The following is a 23,992-nucleotide window of genomic DNA, read 5'->3' on the forward strand; positions in this document are numbered from 1 at the left end:
TTTTTGCTATATATTTATTTATATTTATATTTATATTTATATATATTTATATATAATATGTAATATATAAAATATATATATAATATATATTATATATATTTATATTCATATTTATATTTTTATATATATATTTATTTAATGGCTGTTTTATTTTATCCTCCCATAATTCTTTTGGCCATGTTAAGTGATATTCTGAGCTTGAGTTATTATATAACTTGAATATTATGTAATATACATATGCATGCATGATACTGATACACATGCAAACACATATGTACACACATGTATGATACATGTGTGTTTATGCAATATTAGCATACATGTGTAGGCTAATAATTGTTACACAATGAGAGTCATTTAAGGGAGCAAGCTATGATTCAAAAGTGTTTTAATGAATATATCACATTCAAAAAGCATTCTTTAATATAAAAATATATTTATTTTTCATTCTAAGATTATTTCTTAAGAATCAAAATTTCAAAACTTTGAGAAACCTCTCCAGTTTACAAATTGCTAAATATATGCAAAGCACTAAAATATTAAACACGCACCCAACACTTAGAAATGTATTGGGTTACCATTAAAAGCCTATTTTTCACTAGAAAAACATATGCATCTTAACATATGTGTGTGTGTGTGTGTGTGTGTGTGTTAAGGCATAGTACGTTATATATATATATAGGCATAGTCTTTTAGCTGTTATCCTAAATTATAACTATATATATGTAGCATTTTATACTACATGTGGATTTATTCTCTCCACTTAAAAATAAATCTTTATGTCTCAATGTATGGCTTTCTAATTATCATATTTTTCCTATTTGAAATATTAATTCTGATATAGAACTCTTTTAAAACAAATACCAACATTTGAATTAATCTAAATAAAGAATATAATATTCTCCACCAAATTATTAAACAAAAGCTCATAAATTTCAAATAACAAAAATATCATTTTTATTTTCCATCTTTCTTCTTACTTTCTTAAAATAAAAACAAAATCCATAAATTGCTTTAGTTTGTGTTTCCAATTATATTCTCTAAAATGCGTATCCTTCTCATGTTTTCATTTTCTACTTTTTTTTCTACTGAAGTCAGTACATCCCATAAGGGAAAGCTGACTATTTTGTTTGGCAGTAATTCTCCATACTCAAGAATCATGGAAGTAATCACATTGTGAAAGACTGTGTTTCTACTAGCTCAACTGCAATGGTCCCCAGATTTCTAATTTACAAGTTTTAAATTAATGGCTATTTACTCGACTATACAACAAAAAGTAGTTATCATAGAAACTAATCATTGCATAATACTCTCACCATCAATTAGATTCACAGCATCACACACTCTTTGGAAATAAAATAAGTAACAAAACAAGCAAGACTTTGTTTCCTTTTGAAAACAGGAAACTGAAAATAGGATCAGAGTCATATAGGGTTCTGACAAGATGAAAATATAAAATCTTTGATTTTTCAGTCTTTTCTATCAGTGTTAAACAATAGATGATATGGCTATTTAGAGACCTGTGTATACATGGAATCATACATACTGAGACTTGGAAGAAAACTGTTATTAATTTGTCTCTGTTCTTTCACTTTCTATTATCTTGAGATTATGTGTGTGGCTGTGTTTTAATGTGTTAAATTAAACACATTAATTTAACTTTTGGAGTAACTGGCTCACAAAGGAATCAGGGTGACCACAGACTAATCAGGAAAGGAGAAGATATCCATATTCCAAAAGGTGGCAAGAGAATTTCTGTGAAAATCTGATACCTCCTATGTTTACTTTTCTATTTTACTTCTCTATCTTGCTGAGGTAAATATGCAAACAAAGTTAAGTCAATTGTGCAAAGCCACCTTCAATTCAGGCCATTACAGATCAGGAAAGTGAGGCAAGGAGAATATAATATATTCAAGTGGAAGCACTGAATTTTGGACCCAGGTGATTCAGCTCGAGTATTACTATTGTTCACCAATATATTCCACTACATAGAGTTGTGATACATGTGATCACCATGTTTCTGAAATTTCTTCCAGAAAGTGAGGGAGGGAAGAAGCAGCAAAATTAAAACTTATCTTGAATGTACATAAAATTAGCATTTTCAAGGATGTTGTTTTCAGCCCAACTTTGTATAATGTAGGACACTAAGGAAGATGCAAGGATGAAGTGCTTCTTGTGAATTTCAGTGGACTGGGAACCATCTTTGCCTAAGATTTAGACTTAGAATATAACTAATGCCATCGTGGCAGTACTGATTTCATTACATTCCTCTTGAATTCCTTTTAAAATTGGGACGCCTGGGTGGCTCAGCAGTTTAGTGCCTGCCTTTGGTCCAAGGGCATGATCCTGGGGTTCTGGGATCGAGTCTCCACATCGAGCTCCCTCCTGGGGCCTGCTTCTCCCTCTACCTATGTCTCTGCCTCTCTCTCTCTCTCTCTCTCTCAGTGTCTCTCATGAATAAATAAATAAATAAAATCTTTTTTTAAAAAATGATACAGAATTTTATGATAAGTAACTAGTTTTGCCAAACTGAAGCTGCAGGACAATGTAGTCTATCTAGTAAGAGTTGACAAACTGAAAGCTTCATGTGACAAACTAGAACTTAGGAGACAACAAAACACAAAGTGTAAGCAATTATGAATAATCAATTTGTATCTTGTTTTTTTTGTTTTGTTTTGTTTGCTTTTTTGAGAGAAATCACGCACATGCATGCACACATGGGAGAGTGTCAGAGTGAGAGGAAGAGAATCTCAAGCATGGGGCCCCACTCAAGGTCTATCTCAGGATCCTGAGATCAAGACCTAAGCAGAAATCAAGAGTCAGACGCTTAACCAACGAAGCCATCCAGGCACCCCCTCTATCTGTTTCTTACCTGGTAACTTATGCCATCACTGATTAATATGAAAATACTTAAATAAAGATCCTGAGTAAGATTTTTATTTTGTAAACACTTACCAGGAATGATTCCTGAAAAATGAAAAAGAAAACTGGAAAAATGAATCATTTTAATATTAATTTTGTTTAATATTTTGCATATTCTTTTAATTTTGTTTGGAATAACTGATACCCTAACATTGTAACACCAGCACAATTCATGATGTGGCCTTTGAATTAAGATACCCTCAATGCTGCCTTAGGTTGTATAGTAGTTTCTAAAACAGTTTTAGAGCAGATCTTAAAGTCACTCCATTGATACAGTGTTTTCAGTCATCTTCAATGGTATCTGTAAACTGACTTCAGTAGTCTGATTTGCTATCATTTTAAGAGTTTATGCATGGACTGTGAACCTTCTAATGTAAGGAAAAGGGAAAGTTATTCCAAAATGCTTTCAGTAGGGTATCATGATATTATTTTAAGCTTTACAATTGTATATATCTATGAAACAGCCTGTTTTGTTTTCAATAATCTTTAAGAAAAATGAAATATACTGGTTATTTTTCAATAAAAGGCAAGGAAAAAGAATTAACACATTGTATAGTTATATTACATACATTTAACATAACTGCACAAATCATGTACAAGTCCCATAAGCTATACTCTTTCACAAATACAAATAAATTTTCACAAGTATTTAAAATTTAAATAATGGTATGAAAATATATCTAAAAGCTGAAATGTTTTGCAAAGAAGCAATAGAACAGTTTAATTGTGTATAAACTATGAAAATACTCTGTGCCACAGTTTGCGCTGCTGTCAATTAAGGCATCTTTAATTATTAGGGTAAAATCTCACAAAGTCAAAAGCTGAACAGTTGACCTTATTGAGAGCAAGTTATTTTCATTGCTTAGGTGGTTGAATTTCTTGATTAGCTTTTACTGGATTAATTGTTGGAAAATGATGTACCCATGATCAAAGTAAAAAAAAAAAAAAAAAAGGTACGTTTGGAGCTTTGGAGATTTTAGAAAACTGAAATTACCTATTTTATATACAATTTTATAACTTATATTTCACCATTGCAACCTCAATGCCCTTATTTTGAAAGACATAAACCATACACACAAACCCCTTTTTTAATTTTTTTGCCAAGACTGATAAAAATCAGTTTCATGTATTACCATATCTCTACATTGATAATTTTATTACATGTTTGTTTTACTCATGTAGAAAGAACAAATTAGAGTAGAAGACTGGAATAGAACAGGCTATGAAAATATTAAGTCCTTAATAAATATTAGCTGCTATTATTGATATCAATTAGTTTTTGGTTTCAAGTACACTAAAAAACTCTAAATTCATTCATATTCTTCTTGTTGTGGTTAATCATTTAAAAACACATAATGATTGTAATGTTTAAATTACAATAATCTCTCTCTTAAAGAAATTAGACAAATGTTGAAGTGGATGGTTTTAAAATAAAGTATTTCTTACAGGTATATGAATAAACCTTAACATTGAGTGATTTTAAAAATTCTTTCTACTAATCCAGTTCATTTTTTAAAAGGTATTGTTTATTTGAGAGAGAGAGAGTGAGTTCATGAGCAGTGGGGAGCAGCAAAGGGAGAAGGAGAAGCAGACTCCCCACTGGGCAAAGAGCCTGATACCTGGACCCTGGGATCATGATCTGAGCAGAAGGCAGACACTTAACTGACTGAGACACCCAGGTGCCCCAAGTTCAATTTTATTAAGTCATTCTTGAGATAAAATGAAGGACTTAGTCAATTTTATATGAGGCTTGAGGTTAAAAATACAGTTTTTAATTTCTGTCTGGCAAATGTAGTAGTTGTGTTACCTTACTGCATTATTAGAAAGGCATTTGCCTTTTCTTATTTGTAAGATGCAGTATTAATACTCTTCCAGTAGATATCAGACTTTGTGAAAGATGTTTGGTTAAATAATTTTTTTTTATAAAAGTGAGAATGTTTTATCTTTCTAATTTTCAAAGCAACTTTATGAAGTGCTATTACCATCTCATAGATGGGAGTCTGAAGTACACACATATTGGAAAACTTCACCTGTGGAATATTAAGTAGCAAGGCTGTTTTTGCACCCAAGCATCTAGTTTGTCTGCCATGTCTCTCTCTTTATTGTAAGAATAACAATAGAGAGATATTTGGATATTTCCCTTAACAGTTTCATTACATTTTCATTATTATCATTCTATCTTGGGCCTAACACTTTGCAGGGAACCCTATTTTACCTTTTCTCCAGCCATACTTCTTTTCTGAAGGAAAGGGTTTGACAATTATGGGAAATTATGTTTGCAGATTTGTATTCACTATCCCCTGCCCTAGATCACACTAGGAACACCTGAAACCTCAGAACTTTCTCTTAACATAAAGCAAAGCCTCTTCCAACAGGCCTCTTATCTGGGCTCGTTTCCTTGGGCAGACAGGTGTCTGTAGATCTGAAGGGCAACCAAGATGTAGGGAAGGTAAAGACAGCTTGGAAACATGGTCTGGAATGCCGACCTGTATGCACAAAGTCCGTTGCGGTAGAGTAAATGACCAGGGTGCTGATGAGGGGCCTGGAGTCAGCTTCCTCAGGATCTATGTTTTGTACTAAGTCTAAGGAGACTAAAAATTCCAAATTCACAACTGACTTTTCAAATATTAATCAAGAACAGAGAATAGAGGTTCGTTAGCTTAGTTTAAAATTTCTAATTATTTACACTTGATATGTGGGTCAGTATGTATATTCTTATCTCAGACCCACAAATATTAGGGGAGAGCCTGATTTTAATGCTTGCAATTATATTTTATGTACAATATATCATAATGGGACTTGACTGTTACTTTATATTCTTTACCTACTAAGTATAAGAAAGACTGTATTTTCTCTATAATGAATATTAATATCACTAATGCTTTAAGAGAAAGTATAGTACATAACAGAAACTAACTTATGTTGTTTATTGAATAACTTGGTAGACTACTTTTTAAAAAAAATTTAAATTCTTTTAAAGTAATCTCTACACCCAACATGGGACTTTAGCTCACAACCCCAAGATCAAGAATTACATGCTTCACCAGCTGAGCCAGCCAGGTGCCCCTAGTAAACTTCTTTTAGAGACATTAACACAGTTCTCTTACATTTTGCCATTTATCATCAGAACATCAAGACAGCTCAGTCATACTTTATAAATATCTACAGTATACACTAAATATAGATAGAAGATAGATGATAGATAGATGATAGATAGATAGATAATAGAATCTCTCTCCATCTGTATGGAGAGGAAGAGACAGAGAGAGAGAGAAAGAGAAAGGGAAAAACAGAGAGAGACGCACAGAGAAAGACAGAGGCTACTCTGGGCAGCACTCTGAATCAATGTCAGAAATTCAGATCTTTAGTTGTTTGTACCTAAATTCTAATATCTTCTGTCTTTCAGCTGATTCAATCTTCATTTTACTATGGGTCAGAGAAGTGGCAGCAGAAAAACATGAATGTGAATAATATTTACATTTACATTAAAGAATTAAATTGAAAAAAATAATTAAATTGTAACTTTACATTAAAGAATTCTTTACACTTTAAAGAATTTACATTAACAAATTAAATTGTAACTTTACATTAAAGAATTAATGCTTTACACTTTACATTAAGGAATTAAATTGTAGCTATACCTACTTTCTAAAATAGCATTCTCCCTGTAGTCTATTTTCATTTACATTTAAATTTATCAAGATCCATAGCTCCCTTTGGTGTCAGGCCCCACAGCATTTCAGCCAGACCCTTTTCTTCATAGAGGTATCTCTTTGAACCCTGAATAATTTTTTTTTCATTTACATCAAATGACCATTCCTTAATATAAGGCATTATACTTTATTATTGTTCTTTAGCTAAATATACCACACCTAATCTTTAGATAGTATACTTCCTAATTATTCTAATATGATAGAGTTCATTCTTGATGGTAAATACCTACTCCGTGAAATATAAGGTGGTGTCTGAAAATTCAAGGCCAAGGAGGGCTCATATCTTATTAAGTTTTGTGTTCTCACTGAATAAACAAGAAATGAGTAGAGTTTTAGATTTGAGAAGAGTAATTCAAGTTAAAACAAAGTTACGTTGTTTTCTCTTCTTAGATTTGGGTCAGTTTCTCTTAAATTGCTATTATTATTATCACAATGTTATATAGAAGGGCATTAATTACATTTTGCAGTTTGTTTTAATTTATAACAAGCTCTCAAATTGTGACTAAAAAAATGTTTACACTAAATACTTCAGATTTGTCATAGCTCTTTTTTTTTTTACCATAAAAGGTAGTTGAATGCATATACGAACGATATCTCTATATATGGATCAACAAAACCATTTAAATAATGGATATTGTGGGGTGCTTGGGTGGTTCAGTCAGTTAAGCATCTGCCTTCAGCTCAGGTCATGATCCCAGGGTCCTGGGATCCAACCCTGTGCTAGGCTCCCTGCTCCCCAAGGAGTCTGCATTTCCCTTCTGCCCCTCCTCTTGCTCCTGCTCTCTCTCTCTCTCTCCCTCACTTGAAAGAAAGAAAGAGAAAGAAGAAAGGAAGGAAGGAAGGAAGGAAGGAAGGAAGGAAGGAAGAAGTGAAGGCAATGAAGAATAAAAGAAAGAAAGAGAAAAGAAAATGAAAGAAAAATACACGAAAAGAACAAAAGAAAAAAGAGGGACAATAAGTGACGTGAAGGCCGGATAAGGAGAAGGCCTCCCATTCCTCCGTAACCCTACGCCCTCAAGAACGCCTCCCGCCCTAAGAAAGAAAGAAAGAAGAAACAAAGAATATTGTGAGACTTTGATCTATCTTTAGAGTGAAGTTGATATATTACTAATATGTAAAACTATGCTTGTTCCATGCATACGTCAAATTGCCTTGCATTTAATAAATTGCAAATATACCCAAGCTGAAATGAATTGTACTCACTTTTACTTTTACTTTTATTTTTAAATGATCTCTTAATATTTTTTCTTTGAATTTTTAGAGCTTCAGGTTTTTAAAATGTAAGCTATGTGGAAAGAAGTGCAGTTAATTGCTAAATATAAAGCCTAGAATAATGACACTAAATATTATCTAAATATCTAAATATCAGGTTATGCTAATTAATCAGGCAAGTACAATATTTTATATCCAATAAAATGTATATAATTATTTTCATGATAAGCAGGAGTGTTTTCAAAGTCTAGTAATTTCTTCTGCAATTTTTGAGAGTTTTCATAGTCCTTGAAATTTTAAAAAAGCATATAAATATAGAAACAAAATGGTTTTGGTTCTACTTATCAAATTACAGTTTCTTATTTTTCTCTCAAAATATACATATATTTGTGTTGTACCTTCACCTTTTTTTCCAGTAATTTTCCCTAAGTTGTGCCTTAGTAATGGTAGCCCAGCTTCCAAATCCCCATCCTTCTACTGCTGAGCAAATACCTACTAATTTTTTTTATCAAATTGGTTTTGTGCCTTTTGAAACTGTGAAACCAAATAGAGGATAAATCCCCCACCCCAGTGCCATCCTAAAAAACGCATTGCCTCAAATTGTTGAACAAATTATAATGAGTACATGAAATGTACTTGAGTTTTTTCCTGATACTCTAAAATGCTACATATGGGTTTAATATAAAAATCTCCTTTTTTCATAGAAGTTTAGGGACGCCATGAAATAAATATTCCTTTTAAATATTTGGTAGAGTACTGCTGATTCCTTCAGGCCATCTATTTCTCACCTCAAGGACCACAGAAGCTAATTTAACAATTGGTTTCTTTTCTGCTTTTGGATTTAGTGTTCAGCAGCGAGTGTATACATTAACCCACCCTTTCTCTTATTGAGCAACTGCCCACCATTCTGTAAAATCTCAGAGATGAGAAGATGGAATTTCCAATTCCATTGGAATTTTTGTGATTCTAGCTAGTGTTTTTGTGTTTGACAGCTGTAAATTCTCTTTTTCCCTAATTACAATAAAGATTTCTTGGTCTTCCATTTGATTTTTACTTTTAGCGTTTTCTGTTGAGGCAGATAGAATATGATGAACAGCAACTTGGCCTTTCTGAGTTTATTTAGTGATGGAAAAAATAAGAATTGAAGCCTTTATGAAGTTCAATAGTATTTCCTATTGGTGACACAAACTTCTTGTTTGGAAGAAAGTTGTCCAGAGAATGGCATCTTAGGATAAAGAATAAAGAAACACAAGGAATAAAGGAGATAATAGCATATCTCGACTTAAATGTAGTTAATGATCTGAAAAGCTTGTAAATGCCTTTAGCTTGTTGGACTTCTTCGGATTTTCTTTCTTTCCTTTTATTCTCCTAAAACCTATTTACTACTCTTTTTTATTACTAATATTTTAATGACCTTATGACATTGAATTTACAAACTAAATTTTTAATCTAGCTACCAAAAAGATATACCAGAATGGGAAAAAAAAAATATTTTTAAACTAATATTTTAAGAACATGGTAATTTTATTTTTTTTATTATTTTTTAAGTTTTTGTTTAAGTTCCAGTTACTTAGCACAGAGTGTAATATTAGTTTCAGACAGAGTATAGTGACTTAATATAACACTTCCACAACAGGTGCACACTTTAAACCCCATCACCCTTCATCCATCCCCCATTCATCTCCCCTCTGGTAACCATCAGTTTGTTTTTTGTAGTTAAGAGGCTGTTTCTTGGTTTGCCTCTCTCTCTCTCTTTTGCCTTTATTCATTTGTTTTGTTTCTTACATTCCACATTATTATTTTAAACTAGACCCCAAAAGAGTTATCTAAGACAGTTTAAAATACATATATTGAAAAGATACAGGAAATGTCTTTTCAGCTTTCAATTAATTATTTATTCTTATACCAACTTTGGTATCTGGTTAGAAAACCATGAAATTTTAGCTAGTTATTAATTTGTGGAATTGAGATAGAATTTTATATGATAACTACAACCAAGAATTAAGTTTATAATTGATTTTAGTTATAGATGGGACATTTTACTTAGTCCTATTTGTGATTTGATTCAATGGTGAAATTCAGACATAATGTATGGTACATCATCTTCCATCATAAAGTTTTCCTTTTCATTATCTTAAAATTAGCTGTAAAATAATTCAAAAAAGGAACAAAAACAACAATCTGGAGACGTTCTTATACTGAAAGATGCCCTGAACCACTGCTGGGTAAGATTTAGAATGCTGCTTTGAATATGAGAAGGTTCATTTATCCAGAACTTTTTCTTGCTTGAAGCCTTCTTCTGCTCTACCCAAATAGAACTGTCTTCTCTTTCTCATACCTCCACCTGATCTTTTGCATGTGGTGGAGGAGAGAGGAAACACTGTTATTTACACAAATATCTTTCACTTTTCACAAGGTGCAATTTTATTTCCTAGAAAATTGAGCAATGCCTCAAATCATTTTTTAATTGACTTCTGTTGCCACTTCTTTCTAGGTTTCAGTTAGTGTGTAAAGAGAGTAAGAAAAAAAATTCAACTCAATAGAGTTAAATTGGGGCTAGGTAGTAATTTAAGATTAAGAACTATTTTATAAACATGAGAATATTCCAAATATGGAGTGATAGGCATTCTAAAAACATTGTTGGTGGAAGTGCTAACTAGAACCATCACTGTAGAGAGGAATTTGGCACTAAAACCAAAATTTTAAATGCACATTCTCAATGACCTTCTCAATTTTACTTCTAGATCTACGTATACTTATGTAAAAATCCCTATATAAGGATTTTTTATTTCACATTTTCCTTGCATATAAAAATTAATTGAAAAAAATTAAGGAAAAAATTATTTATATAAATTGCTTTATCATTAAATAGTCTAGTGTTCAAAAAAATTTTTAAAGATTTTATTTATTTATTCATGAGAGACACAGAGACAGAGAGAGACAGAGGCAGAGATAGAGGCAGAGGGAGAAGCAGGCTCCATGCATGGAGCTTTATGTGGGACTCAATCCCGGGACTCCAGGATCATGCCATGGACTGAAGGCAGGTGCTAAATCACTGAGCCACCGAGGGATCCCCTCTAGTATTCAAAATGTATATACATTTTTGAATTATTATGTAGACACCCAAAATTATTTTAAGAAAAAAAGATACATTTTATTTTTTTAAGATTTTGCTTATTTATTCCTAAGAGACATAAGGAGAGGCAGAGACATGGCAGAGAGAAGCAGGCCCCATGCAGGAAGCCTGATGCGGGTTCAATCCTGGATGAGCCTAAGGCAGATGATCAAACTGCTGAGCCACCCAGGCATCCCAAAAGGTAAATTTTCTACAAGGATTCATGTATAAAAGCCTGTTGATGATGGCTACTTGTGAAGGGTAAAACTAGAAGAAATTTTAGGGCAGATAGTCAGCTTTCATTAAGCTATTTTTATACTGCTCATTGTCAAGTCAGTGTCAGGATAAAAAAACAGATGATGACAACAGTATTCATTTGATCAAAACTCTGACTTGTGCTAGCTGTTTTGTCATGCAGTTATCAGGCTGACAAAACTCCAACAGAGCAGATCATTCATAATCTCACAAAAAGTATCTCAGGATTACCTTAAAAGTAATTCTTACCATTTCATTCTTTACCAATCAAGGGTTGGGAAGAAAATTACAATTATCATTTGTTATTAAAGTTATTCCTCTACAAAAAAAAAAATATTCTTTAAATTACTCCTTAAAACAATGTATTATTTTTTAGGAGAAACCTAGGAGAAAAAAAAACTAGACAACCATATACATTTGTTATTTGAGTTTTTTTTTCTTCATGAGAAAACTTAAATTATCCTAATGTGTTTGAAATAAAAGACCTAAAGAAACTAATAATAAAGTAATTTCTTTATATAAAAAAAGAAATTGAACTCCACCATCTGCCTAAACATTAAAGACAAACACTTAACCAAATAGAGATTAGATTTACAAAAGGTAGTTAATCTGAAAATAAATCAAGATAGTTTTTTGTTTATTTATTTATTTATTTATTTTAGATTTTATTTACTTATTTGAGAGACAGAGAGCAAGAGCATGGGTGAGAGGGAAAGGGAGAGAGAATCTGAAGTAGACACTGCACTGAGTACTCTGCAATTCCATCCCACAACAGAGATCATGACCTGAGGTGAAACCAAGAGTCAGACACATAATTGACTGAGCCACCCAGGTGCCTCAAAATAGTTTTCTTAACTTTAAAATATCTATTGAAGTTCTCATATGTAGGAGATATTTCATGCAGGATATCTAAAGAAGAGAAGTAATGAGAATGAAAACACTACCATTTCTCTCTCCTAAATTAATATTTATCAAGGCAACTATATATTTTTGAATAAATGGCATTTCAATATTCAATCTGGCAAAATCAACCATGCATTTATATCTAAAGCCTATTATCTTCTAAGACAAACACATGCAGAAAAGATAAAAAGACATCTTTGTTTCAGATGAAATAGCAACCCTGTTCATTTATTTAAGTATCTCATTTATTTAAGTAAACACTTCCTTATAGAACAGTGTAAAATCCCTTTCTGTCAGCTCCCTCTCCTGTCAGCTTTGTGGCTTTCTCAACCTTCCTTTTTTCCTCAACAACCAGTATAGTCTTATCACATTTGTTTTGAAAAAGACTATTTTTTATGAGACTTCTTTCTTTCAATTTTCTTTACTGTATTAAACTCTCTGCAATAGTAACATAATCAGTAAATATTTGAGGAAGATTTTTTTTAAGATTTTATTTATTTATTCATGAGACACACAGAGAGAGAGGCAGAGACACAGGCAGAGGGAGAAGCAGGCTCCATGCAGGGAGCCTGACGTGCGACTTGATCCCGGGTCTCCAGGATCATGCCCTGGGCTGAAGGCAGTGCTAAACCACTGAGCCACCCCGTCTGCCCATTGAGGAAGATTTTGATTAGCTGTACATATACAAAGCATATATATATATATATATATATATATATATATATATATGCACAAATTATATATATATACATATATATATATATAAATTTTAAGTGGCACATAATTCATATTAATCCGAAAACATCTTTACTTTTATTGTCACAGAAACCAAGCCAAAATATTATATCTAAATATCACTTGTAAAAAAAAGCCTGTAAAATGTTTGCAAACTGAAATGAAATCTTTTTATGTTAGCTGTAAAATCTACTGACAATTCACAATTTAAAAGACTGTAGTTTCTAGTTGTTTTGATGAGTTTGTGTTGTTAGGCATAATATTTGCATCATGAGCCACATTCATAAAATTATTTTTTAAGTAACAAAACATACAATAAAAGTGAAAGGAGAAAATAATCAGAGGAACTTACTATTTTCAAATGAATATATCTGTATCATTTTGAAATCACATGGTATTTAAACAATAGCTGAACATCTCCTGTCCTACCAAAATATAATTAATGTTCTAAATAATTCTGTATAAGGACATCACAGACTTCCTTTGTCAGACAAAGCAAAACACAATATAATAAAAAGATCCAAAACAATAAACCTCTTTAAATATGTGCAAGGAAAATAAGAGCATGAAAAGAAAAGAAAATATCTTATTATCATCAAATACACAAGCTTCTGCCAATAAAATAAGTGATTTTCCCCATATTTGGAAAATTAGACTGATTATACCTATGTGTATTTATAAAAAGTTCAAATGACTTTTCTCTCTTCAAATATTTCTTGAACCTGAGCATTAAAAAAATGTAAATAACTGTACCTAAAGATATGAAGGAAATAATTTTGACTCCTAAATCTACAGTTTTATTTCCTTCTTACAAAAAAAATCTGTAAAATAGTAATTAATATTAATTAATTAGTAATTAATATTACTATTTTACAAGTAAAGAAACAGAAGTTTGGAAAGGGTTTTGGATATACGGGGAAGCTGTTGAGTCAGGATAGAATCTGGGTAGTAGTAACAAGTCCATGCTTTTTCCATGGCCTCCCTAGATGCTATGAATGAGATCTGTCTCATTATCTGTGTTTGGTGGAATCTATGCTAAATTTATCTGTCAACACCAACAATTCTTTTTCTTTCAATTTTTCCCTTTATCAAAATCCCGTAATGCACATGGTCATTGAATTACAGTGTATTAAAACCTCCCGGAAAATCCTTTACATTTATTGATTTTAAGTGTCTTGCTTGAGAGATGAATACACTGAGGCACTGAATTTCCCAGGTCACAGTTAGGGGTAAAACTTGGGCTGACCTTCATCTTAAATGCCATTTAATCTTGAAATGAACTAATTATCATATTGTTTTTGAACAAAATCCCAATCCTTCATCTGTCTCTTAGAATCCTTTACATCTTATTTGATATATTTAAACTTCTCTCTTTGCATTACAAAATGGGTTTTATTTTGCATTAATTAATTTTCATACTTCCTTCTACACATCTATCTTGTTTCTGCCTCTCTTCCCACCAACTGAAAAGATTCTTTGCCAACCCATAATTGAAACTTCCTTCAAGTCTTAGTACTTCTCATTTCGTCTAGGGGAATCAGTTTAATCCGCCCCTACAATGACTATTTCTGTTCCTCCCATGTCTTCAGAATGTGAGACCAAAATATCAATGATTATGGTTCCTAGTACACTTTCTTAAGTTTCTTATCAAGTTGTATCTGGACTGACAATTTTCCAAGTCTCCGTTGTCTGAGATCAAAGCTCTCACATCGTTTGAATTGCCAAAAGTAAGTGGCACTGTGTATACTAATTTTGTAAGAAATGCCTTTCTAAGTAAATTATTTAATAAATGAGAAGATACACAGAATAATCTTTAAGTGCCCATAGTCTGTACATCTTAATGTTACGGCTTTTCACTGTTAGTACAGCACTGTATCGCATATAAAAATATTTTGGTAGACAGATAGCTTAAAGCTTGTATCTTATAATATCTTGCATATTGAAGTTGAAAACAAATTTTCTTCCTAGACTTGTGTTTTTGTTTTTTCTAACACTTTCATTTGCATCATTGAAAAGTAGATTTTTTTTCATATATATTAATATTATCACAACTTCATGACAGTTATTATCCTAGTATTGCATGTAAAGCAAGCTGAAATAACTCTTCTAAAATTAAACATCTAACAAGTTGCAGAGCTATGACTGAACCCTAAAATTCAAACACCAAATCCTCTAATCCATACTGCCCTCTCTATATTAGATATTTTATTGTAGCAAAATATTGTTTAAAAACATGTTTATTTCTGCTCTGGTGCTATTATTCCTACGTGGAAGGGGCTGTGTAAGTAAAGCTGCATTAGCTTTGCAGTTAACCCAACCCCATAAAATAAGCTTTACAGCACCATCAATATCCTATACTTTACTAACTGAAGGAAATCAAGCTTATTTATAATCACATCTAAGAAAGGTATCTTTTCATAGATTCGAAGCAAACCACATTCATTTTACCTCAGACTTAACTGTATTATCAGAGACACTAGATGGTTCTAAGATGCTAAAGTTAGCACTGTAATGAGATGTAGAAAAACACAGCATTCATTTAAAGTGGTTGGGTGAGTCTTGGAATCAAAGTTACTTCAAAATAACTTATGCAGTAGGAAGTAAATGCAGCAATCAGAGAGCCAAGGCTAGCGTGAAATACTCCAAGCTGGAAAGACTCAGTAGCCAAAAACTAACAGCAGTCTCTAAAAGGAGAACATTTTGAGCATTTGCATCTTAGCTGTATATAACTCCATCACTGCACATTTCACATTGAATTACACTCACCCTATGTGCTTATTTCCTCCACCAGCTTATAAACTATTTATCCCCCTTTAATTTTTACTTAACTACAAATGCACACACTAGACCATTTGAGTGCATGAAATAATGTAGAAATGGCTTTAAATGTAAAGAAATGACTTTTTATTAATGCAACTCATTGAGTTAATATACTAACAAGACTATTTTAAAAATGAAAAACAAATACAGTCATAACTTCTTAAACACAGTTAATCTGGTGTATTTTCATAAAATCAATTCTGGATCATTTAACTTAAATCTTAAATAACCACTCTTTCTTGTTAAAGTTATTGTTTTTTTTAAATACTGGAGAATTCAAAGGTAAAGGTAAGTAAATATCCAAAGAAAGTAAAAATTCAAAGAATATTAAGGACCACTTATTCATTGGACTTAGAGAATATATATTTTCTACTAGTTATTTGCAAATGTTGACTATATGCATAAAGTAAAAAAATTTCAGGTGAGACATTAATCGTTTTAGACAGTCTTTTAGTTCGTCTTCACTATACTTGTCACTGTTAGATATTCAGTATTTGAAGGAAACAAGAGTCTTAAAATATGAAGTCAGCTCATATGGACACACACACAAAAATCTGTTGTCATATGTAACAATGATAGGTTTGAGAGATAATGCTGTATCAGAAACCCAGCAATGTGTAACTGCCTTTCCACTTGAATTGCAGTATGCTCATTTCATAGTTTATGTTCAGTTCTACCAGAGAAATTTTTTTAGCTCATGGTCTATATATCAATATTGCTTTCCACAATTAGGACAGCATTGTGCTTTATACAAAAATAGAGTATTTTGGTAGACAGAAAACTTAAAGCTTATATCTTACAGTACATATTGGAGTGAAAACTAAGTTCCTTCCCAGACTTAATTCTCTAAATAATTAAATCACATTATTAAAATTAAGCATGGATGAACTTTGGTTCAGGCACAATGATAAACTACATACTATTACAGACTCAGATTTGTTCTGTATTAACTTCCTTTAGTATTACAATACTAAAACTAGAGTTTTTATAAAAGTTGATATTTGAATTCTAAAACTCAGAAGAATAGTATCTATTTCTAGACTCATTTTTAGCTTTGTATTTTATTAAATTTTCCCAATCATTATTATCTTAAGGAAATCCACGATTTAAATTTTATCCAAATTTGCCAACATAAAGGAACATTTTCTCACACACCTCATTGACTATTTCACCTTGCTGTCCCATCAATCATGTATTACTAAAAAAAGCAAAGATGAAAAACCCCCAAAAAATGCCAGTCCAGGAGAAAAAAAATAACCAAAATAATAATAATAAAAAAAGAACAGTACTGGGGATCCCTGGATGGCTCAGCAGTTTAGTGCCTGCCTTCGGCCCAGGCCGTGATCCTGGAATCCCGGAATCGAGTCCCACATCAGGTTCCCTGCATGGAGCCTGCCTCTCCCTCTGCCTGTGTCTCTCTCTCTCTGTGTCTCTGATGAATGAATAAATAAAATCTTTAAAAAAATAAAAAGGACAGTACTTTATAAATATATAGTGGAAAAATCATTTTCATTTCTTTTTTTAAAGATTTTATTTATTCATTCATGAGAGACACAGAGAGAGAGAGGCAGAGACACAGGCAGAGGGAGAAGCAGGCTCCACGCAGGGAGCCGGATGTGGGACTCGAACCCAGGTCTCCAGGATCAGGCCCTGGGCCGAAGGCAGGCACTAAACTGCTGAGCCACCCAGGTATCCCCCTTCATTTCTTTTCTTACTCGAGTCCTTGGGCTTCCTAACTGAAACTGTCGAAAATCTCCTATTTAACTGTTGAATGCACACTAAGTTCATTATGAAAAAGTTTATATCCGGCAATTATGTTGTCTAGATACTCAGTTCTTGGTTAAGAGACTGTGAGTATAGCTGTCTCCTATGAGTTAACATATTTCAATTTTAAATTTTCTAATCTTAAAAGAAAATGTTTTACAGGTCCTCAACGGTAACAAGGAAATTATATATATGATGTCCTAATATTGATTTAATAGATATAAAAATAATTAAGATTTCCATAGCAAAAAAAAAAATATAAACTAGAAAAGCTCTGACTCAGAAATTTAAGAGGAGGGCTCTAATTCTATCTTCTGCATTAAAAGTAATGTTGAACAGGTCACTTCATCTCTTTATATCTCTGTTTATTACTCTCTGTGATAATATGTGAAAATATGAACTCTGTATGGCTCCTTCCAACACTAAATGATATTTTTCTGTCACTTTTTCCTAGTTGTCCTGATAATTTGTATCATCCATGACTCATGAGGTCTGTGGTTATTTTTAATGAGATGGTTATCTTAGCATTAGAAGCTCATTCCCTAACTCAGGTACTGCCAATAGAACACCAGCACTGAATGAGAAAGAGTATTAAATTGAAGTATGAAGCTTAATGTTTCAAATCTGTTACAAATGATATGACTTATGAAGTTCCTGTCATTAAATGTACTAAAAATTAGAAAAAAAATAATGATCACTAACAAATTGTTCTATGAATTTTTGAATACGAGAAATGAGATTAGTCTACATCTTTTAGAAAAGAATATGAAGAGGAAAGCTTCCAAAATAACACAATAAGTCAGAACACAAAAATCTAACAAAATTCAATATGAGAGCTTTTCTAATCTCAGAAACATTTGTGAATCCTTAAATTCATTTAGGTGCACAGGAAACAATTTCATATTAATGACCATGAAATGTTAATTAAATAAAAATGTATTTCTAGAAGACAAGAAGTCATTGTTAAATTCCTACTGTCATTCACCTTTGTTTTCTAATTAGTATTCATCTTATTCACCAGGGATTTCACCTAATTGCCATTTCTGAGACTATAAATTACAACAGTATCTCAGTAAATATAACTGAAAAGTGAATTTTTTATATAAATTTGAAATGAGAGAACCTAGGAGAATTAAAATATTTATATTTGGTTTATATTATATTTGGTTCAGCTTCAGGAAAGTTCTTTAATGCTTTTAAATAAGGAATTAAACATTTTAGAAAATAAGATGAAATTTTATGTACTTACAAATAAATTTTTCACCAAATAAATAAAACATTTCTCCACTAGTTTTCTCATAAATACAAACTCCTGAAACTAATGAAATCTTTCTGAAAATACATTTTAAAATGTCTATAGCTCCAAACACATTAAAACTGTAATTATCCTGTTATAATACCTCTCTTAGTAAGAACTCCTTAGTTTTTTAGGTTCATAGTGAATGTTTCTGCCAATATTATGATAAGAAGAAAATTTTAATACACCTTTCATCACCTAAGTGATTAACGTAATTTCTCTTGCTAAGCTCCCTATGCTATAGTTGCTATTGATCACAATGGAGGATGAAATCATCTTCATGAGCATTTAACTGCTATAAGAATGATAATAAGAAGCAGATTCCTGTCCCAGCCCCATACAATGTTTATGTATATAATTATACTTTCCTAGGCAATGGTCAGAAAAGAGAGTTTTGGAACGCTCATAAACAAAATACTTGTATTTCCCTCATTGCCCAGATAGACAATTGTTTAAATTTTGGATAATGAATGTTCAATTTGTTACTTTAATCCTTAAGCATGTCCATATTTTTTTAGAGTAAAGACACAAACTATAAAGGTATGCTTTCAGGATAGCTCATACAACTATATTAGTATTTTATTTTCTATCAGGATCTCAACATTTTTTTCATTTATACAAATAAAGGAAGTACTTAGAACCACAACTGATACAAGAAAAAAAATGTGCAAGTCCTGCTGGATCTTTTAAGAGAAATCCACTTACTAAAAATAAATAAAAGTGGTATCTACAAGGAAGCAAGTTTTTTAGGTCACTAAGGATTTTTAAGGAATCACTGAGAAGACCAGAAAAAAAAAAAAATCAATTTTACACCTGAGTTGTCAAATGCATCCAATGAAACGTTTTTGGAATTATTTAAAAATGATAATGATCACAAGGAATTCCAGCTTAAGAAACTCATGGGAAAAGAACATACTTTCTAAAATTTCTCGAGAATGATGATTTTCACACAATTTTATATTAGATTAAGAAATTGTGGATTCATTGATTTTTTGATGTCCCTAAAAGATAAAACTTTGATTTATTTTCCAGGATTGCTTTATGCCCTATTGCTGGCCTTCCATTTCCCTGAAAAACTAAAAAGAGGAGCTTCCATAATTTTAAGTCTTATGAGCTGATGTTTAAGAAGGCTATAACGTCAAAAATACAATGTCTAATACTCTGGAATGTGAAATTAAAGACCTGTGTCTTAATTTAAAGGATTGATTTGTATGAAAATGCTCTATAGTTGGCTTATACATATATTTGTAATAGATCAAACATAAATGAAGTTAAATACATGGTCTTTTACCAAATTCATGGTGTATGTTTTGATACTGCCAAATGACTTTGATGAAAGAATTTAATTATAAAACCATCTTTCTAAAAAGTAAATATATACAATAAAACAATTTAAAAATTTCTCTCATACACTATATCAATGAGATACTATTAAATGTGTTGTATTCATTCTTAATGAAAATAACTAAAAGATCGTTCAAGTGTCTGGAAAAGATATCAACTGATATTATTCTGTTTATCAGAACCCTTCTAACATTTACACATTTGGATATCAATAAATCATAAAAGGACAAATTAATTGGGTATAGTTAGAGAGATGAGACATACATGGTTCACAATAGTTTTTAAACCTAAATATTATATTAAGGAGTTTTATAGGCTTCATTACTTTTTAAAATGCACCAATCTCTAATGTAGAATTATTGATTACAAATGCTCAGAAAATAGACCTCTGCAAAGATTCTATTGCTTTGGGCTTCCGACCAGCCTCATCCCTGCTATAAGTGCTAAGAAGTTCATGTGACATATTAGCACAGCCTTACAGCACTAATCCAGTATCTTGTCAGAAATACACACATCTCTTATTGTATGTAAAAGGAGTTAAATAAATCTGAGATCTTAAAGTCAGAGATTTAAGACACCAATTATATAAATATATGGACCTGTTTAAGATAAATTCCCAACCTCTAAGTAAAATTTTAAGAAAATACGTAGTTTGAAGACTATATAGTTTATCAAAATATGTGTGGTAGCAAATCACATTTTAAACATCTTGGCCTCATTAAATCCTAAATTAATTTTTGATGAATGGGGAATCACTAAATGTTGCTATAAAACTTGTTTTAGTCAGTGGAATTTAAATGTAGTCAAATCATCGCTATACTATTATAGCCATCCAGGAAAGTTTCTTTGTTTTTTGTTTTTTCTAAATTCACAAAAAAAATATACCTTTTGTTTTCTCTAGAAGTAAGAGATTCCAAAATGACTCGGCCAGTACATCATCCCATTACTTTTATCTGGAGAGCCCACTACCCTTTACTGACACTCTCTGGTCCTTATCACTAAATCAGTTTTGAAAGTAAACCATACTCTAACCTCTAACCTAAAGGAGTTAAGTTTTTTTCTAAACTGTTAAATTAAAAAATGCATTTAAAGAAACAGATATTAGCCATTTTAATAAACAGCTTTACTTAATTTGACCCATAAAATTGAAGTAAACGTGTCAAGCAACTAATTTTTACTCATTTTGTTAAATAAACATAGCCTATGTGTAGGTTCATTATTTGATTTTAGTTAATCTTGCTAACCTAATAAAGATTTCAGGCGACCTCATGGTTGAAGGATTGCTTTGGCAGGGAAATATTAAGATATTTCCGCAATCCATTTAACAAATACCACAATTGTACTTTCCCACATCTATTTCTAAATATACTGTGGTGTAACATGTGCCTCACAGTTTATAGACAAAGTCTGGGATTTAGTTAACCTATCAGGGTAAATATTATTCTTCTAACTTTGAGAATTCTAACTTCTTACTCAATTGTATATATAATCAAACAAAAAATTAAAATTAGCAGTTTTTCTCATTTCTTAGTTTTCAGAAGTTTTAAACTTCAGAACAATTTAAAGTCTTGGCTAACCCCCGCCCCCCCCCCCCAAAAAAAATACTTTTATTGTAAAAATATTTCACTGATTTTCAAATATTTGCATATTTCAAATATGCTTTACTATCATCTCACCACACTCAAGTTATTTTTCAAATTCTGTTTCATTTTTTATGTCACACTTCCTTAATTTAACTCTGAAGTTTGCATTCTGTGCTTGTGTTTCCTCACTAGACTCAGTTGCTCTTTGTAAGTGATATCTGTATTTTTTTAGTCATTTGCTTCATGTCACATACTCTTGCAGTCATATTGTTTTAGAGTTTGTTTGCTTTTCCAGTGGAGTCAGAGGAAATATAGCTGTCAAGTTATATACTGAGACTCAATATACTGGTCCACATTCAACTTACAATAAGCTGAGTACGAAGCAGGAAAATACGCAAAAGCATATTTCTAAGTTGCTTAAAATTTACTATAGGCCCTTTGAAAAAAATAATGACCTAGTCATTACTAATTCTTTTATGTTTAGGGTCACAATATCAATAATGATGAACTCCTTTAAGCTTGCTATGACAGTTGTATTTCTGTAGCTCTGTTACAGTTCAATAGCAATAAATTATACTTTCATTAGTTTTTAAATTTGATCTACTGTTTATTTATCTGTGGCTTTTTTTAATGCTAGTATCCTAATGAACTCCTACTTTTTTTCACCCTCCTTTCCACAGTTAAAAGTGAGAATCGAGTTGGGAGTATAGTATCTCTAAATTATTTCATCTTTTCAATTAAAAAAAAAACCCAGATGAATTGAATAAGGTAAGGCATTTTACATATGACAGTTTAAAAGTTTTTGCTTCCCAATCTGCATTTAAAGTACCACGATGTATTGTATTTTTCGTGCTAAAGAGATTATAGGAGTTTAAAATAAAGTAATTCGAAAATACTTAGTGGATCTTTGTTTTCCAAAAATAAAATCATTTAAACAAAAAATTTTGAGATGGTCAGAGTAATTCTCAGCTAATATAATTCACAGCATGTTCCTAGTTATGCAAATCAAGTCTCTTTCATTTTTCAATAAAAAACTCAATAAGGATGTCTGAACACTTTTATATCCTCTAAAGGAAATCTATCACACTCCTACAAAACATTCAGAAAGCATCTCAGCAGAATCCAAAATCCTGTTTTTCTTTGGAGTCTGGAAGTTCACGGAGCCGCACTCACAGACCATCCCTCCTGCGTCCTAGCAGGTTCCCGCGCGCCAGGTGCCCGCTCCGTGGGCTCCCCTCTTCCGGGCCCCTGGTCCGCGCGCCGGGCCCTGCGGGCGCAGGTTGGGCTCTGCGGCGCGGCTCCTCCCCTCACCTGGCCTGCGCCGCCGCGCGTTCGCTCCTGGGGCTCACGTTATGGGACAAATAGCGGAGATGTGCTCTCGCTTCCACTTTTCTGACATAAAATCCCAGCAGAGGAAAAAAAAATGCATGTGACAAAAAAGAAAGAAAAGGGGGGAAAAAGGAAAGAAAAGAAAAGAGGAGATAAAAAAGCTGTACGCTGCAGTCGTTAAATTCTGGCCCCGCGGCTCAGAGGAGACGGCTTTGCGGAAGCGCGTGTGTCGGGGCGGTGAGCGCCCGGGGCGCAGGCAGGGCCCGGGCAGCAGCCGCCGGCCCAGCAGCGCCCGCCGCTTACCGTGGGTCCGGGTCCGGGTGCGGGTCCGGGTCCTGGTCCGGGTCCTCGTCCGAGTCCGGGGTCCGCGCCCGCGCCGCGCCGTCCTGCTCCGCCGCTCGGTGCGCACCCCGCGGTGCCTCGAGCCCTGCTGCGCCTGCGGAGGGCGGGCTGCGGGGCGCCGGCTCCTTCAGGGGCGACCCTCCCGCCTGCCCCGCTGCTCCCCGAACACGCGACCCGGGTGAGTCCTCCGAGCGCCCGAGCTTTACCCGCACTTCGGCCGCCGCCGGCTCGCAGCGAGGCGCGCCCTCTCCGAGGCCGGTTCTGCTGCGAGGCAGGCGAGGCAGGCGCGGCGGCGGCTCGGGCTGCCGCGTGGGGCTCGAGGGTCCTCCCCCTCCCCCTCCCCCCCCCCCTCCTCCCCCTCCCCCTCCGCGGCCGCGCGCCCCGCCACCCGCGCCTCGCACTGGCTGCGTCCTCCGCGGAGCGCCCCCCGCCCCCCTCCCCGCGCCCCGCGCCCCGCCCCGCCCCGCCGCCCGCGCCCCGCGCCCACTGCCTCTCGCGAAGGGCCGGTTCAGCACGTCCCCGGGCGGACGGGTCCGGCCGCCCCGCAGGGTTCTCCGCGTCCGCTCGCGTGTCCCCGGCCCACGGCGCCTCCCTTCGCGCTCGGGTGCGGAGGCTTCCCCTGCCCCCGCCCTTGTGCTCCGCGGCCCCTGCGGGCTTC

The 23,992-nt window shown here is 33.7% G+C and overlaps 1 protein-coding gene across 2 annotated transcripts in view; it reads right to left on the reverse strand.

Annotated features, from left to right (window-relative positions):
* Positions 1–23,435, reverse strand: part of CNTN5 (contactin 5) — a 1,277,333-nt gene extending 1,253,898 nt beyond the window's left edge. The window contains exon 1 of one of the 2 annotated variants that reach the window (XM_038568215.1): positions 23,296–23,435. The gene's annotated coding sequence lies outside the window, so the exon portion shown is untranslated. The remainder of the gene's footprint in view (positions 1–23,295) is intronic. The other variant, XM_038568216.1, reaches the window with a different exon arrangement.
* Between the last annotated feature and the right edge of the window lie 557 nt (positions 23,436–23,992).

Source organism: Canis lupus, chromosome 21 (genome assembly GCF_011100685.1).
Source record: "Canis lupus familiaris isolate Mischka breed German Shepherd chromosome 21, alternate assembly UU_Cfam_GSD_1.0, whole genome shotgun sequence".
NCBI classification, from domain to species: domain Eukaryota; kingdom Metazoa; phylum Chordata; class Mammalia; order Carnivora; family Canidae; genus Canis; species Canis lupus.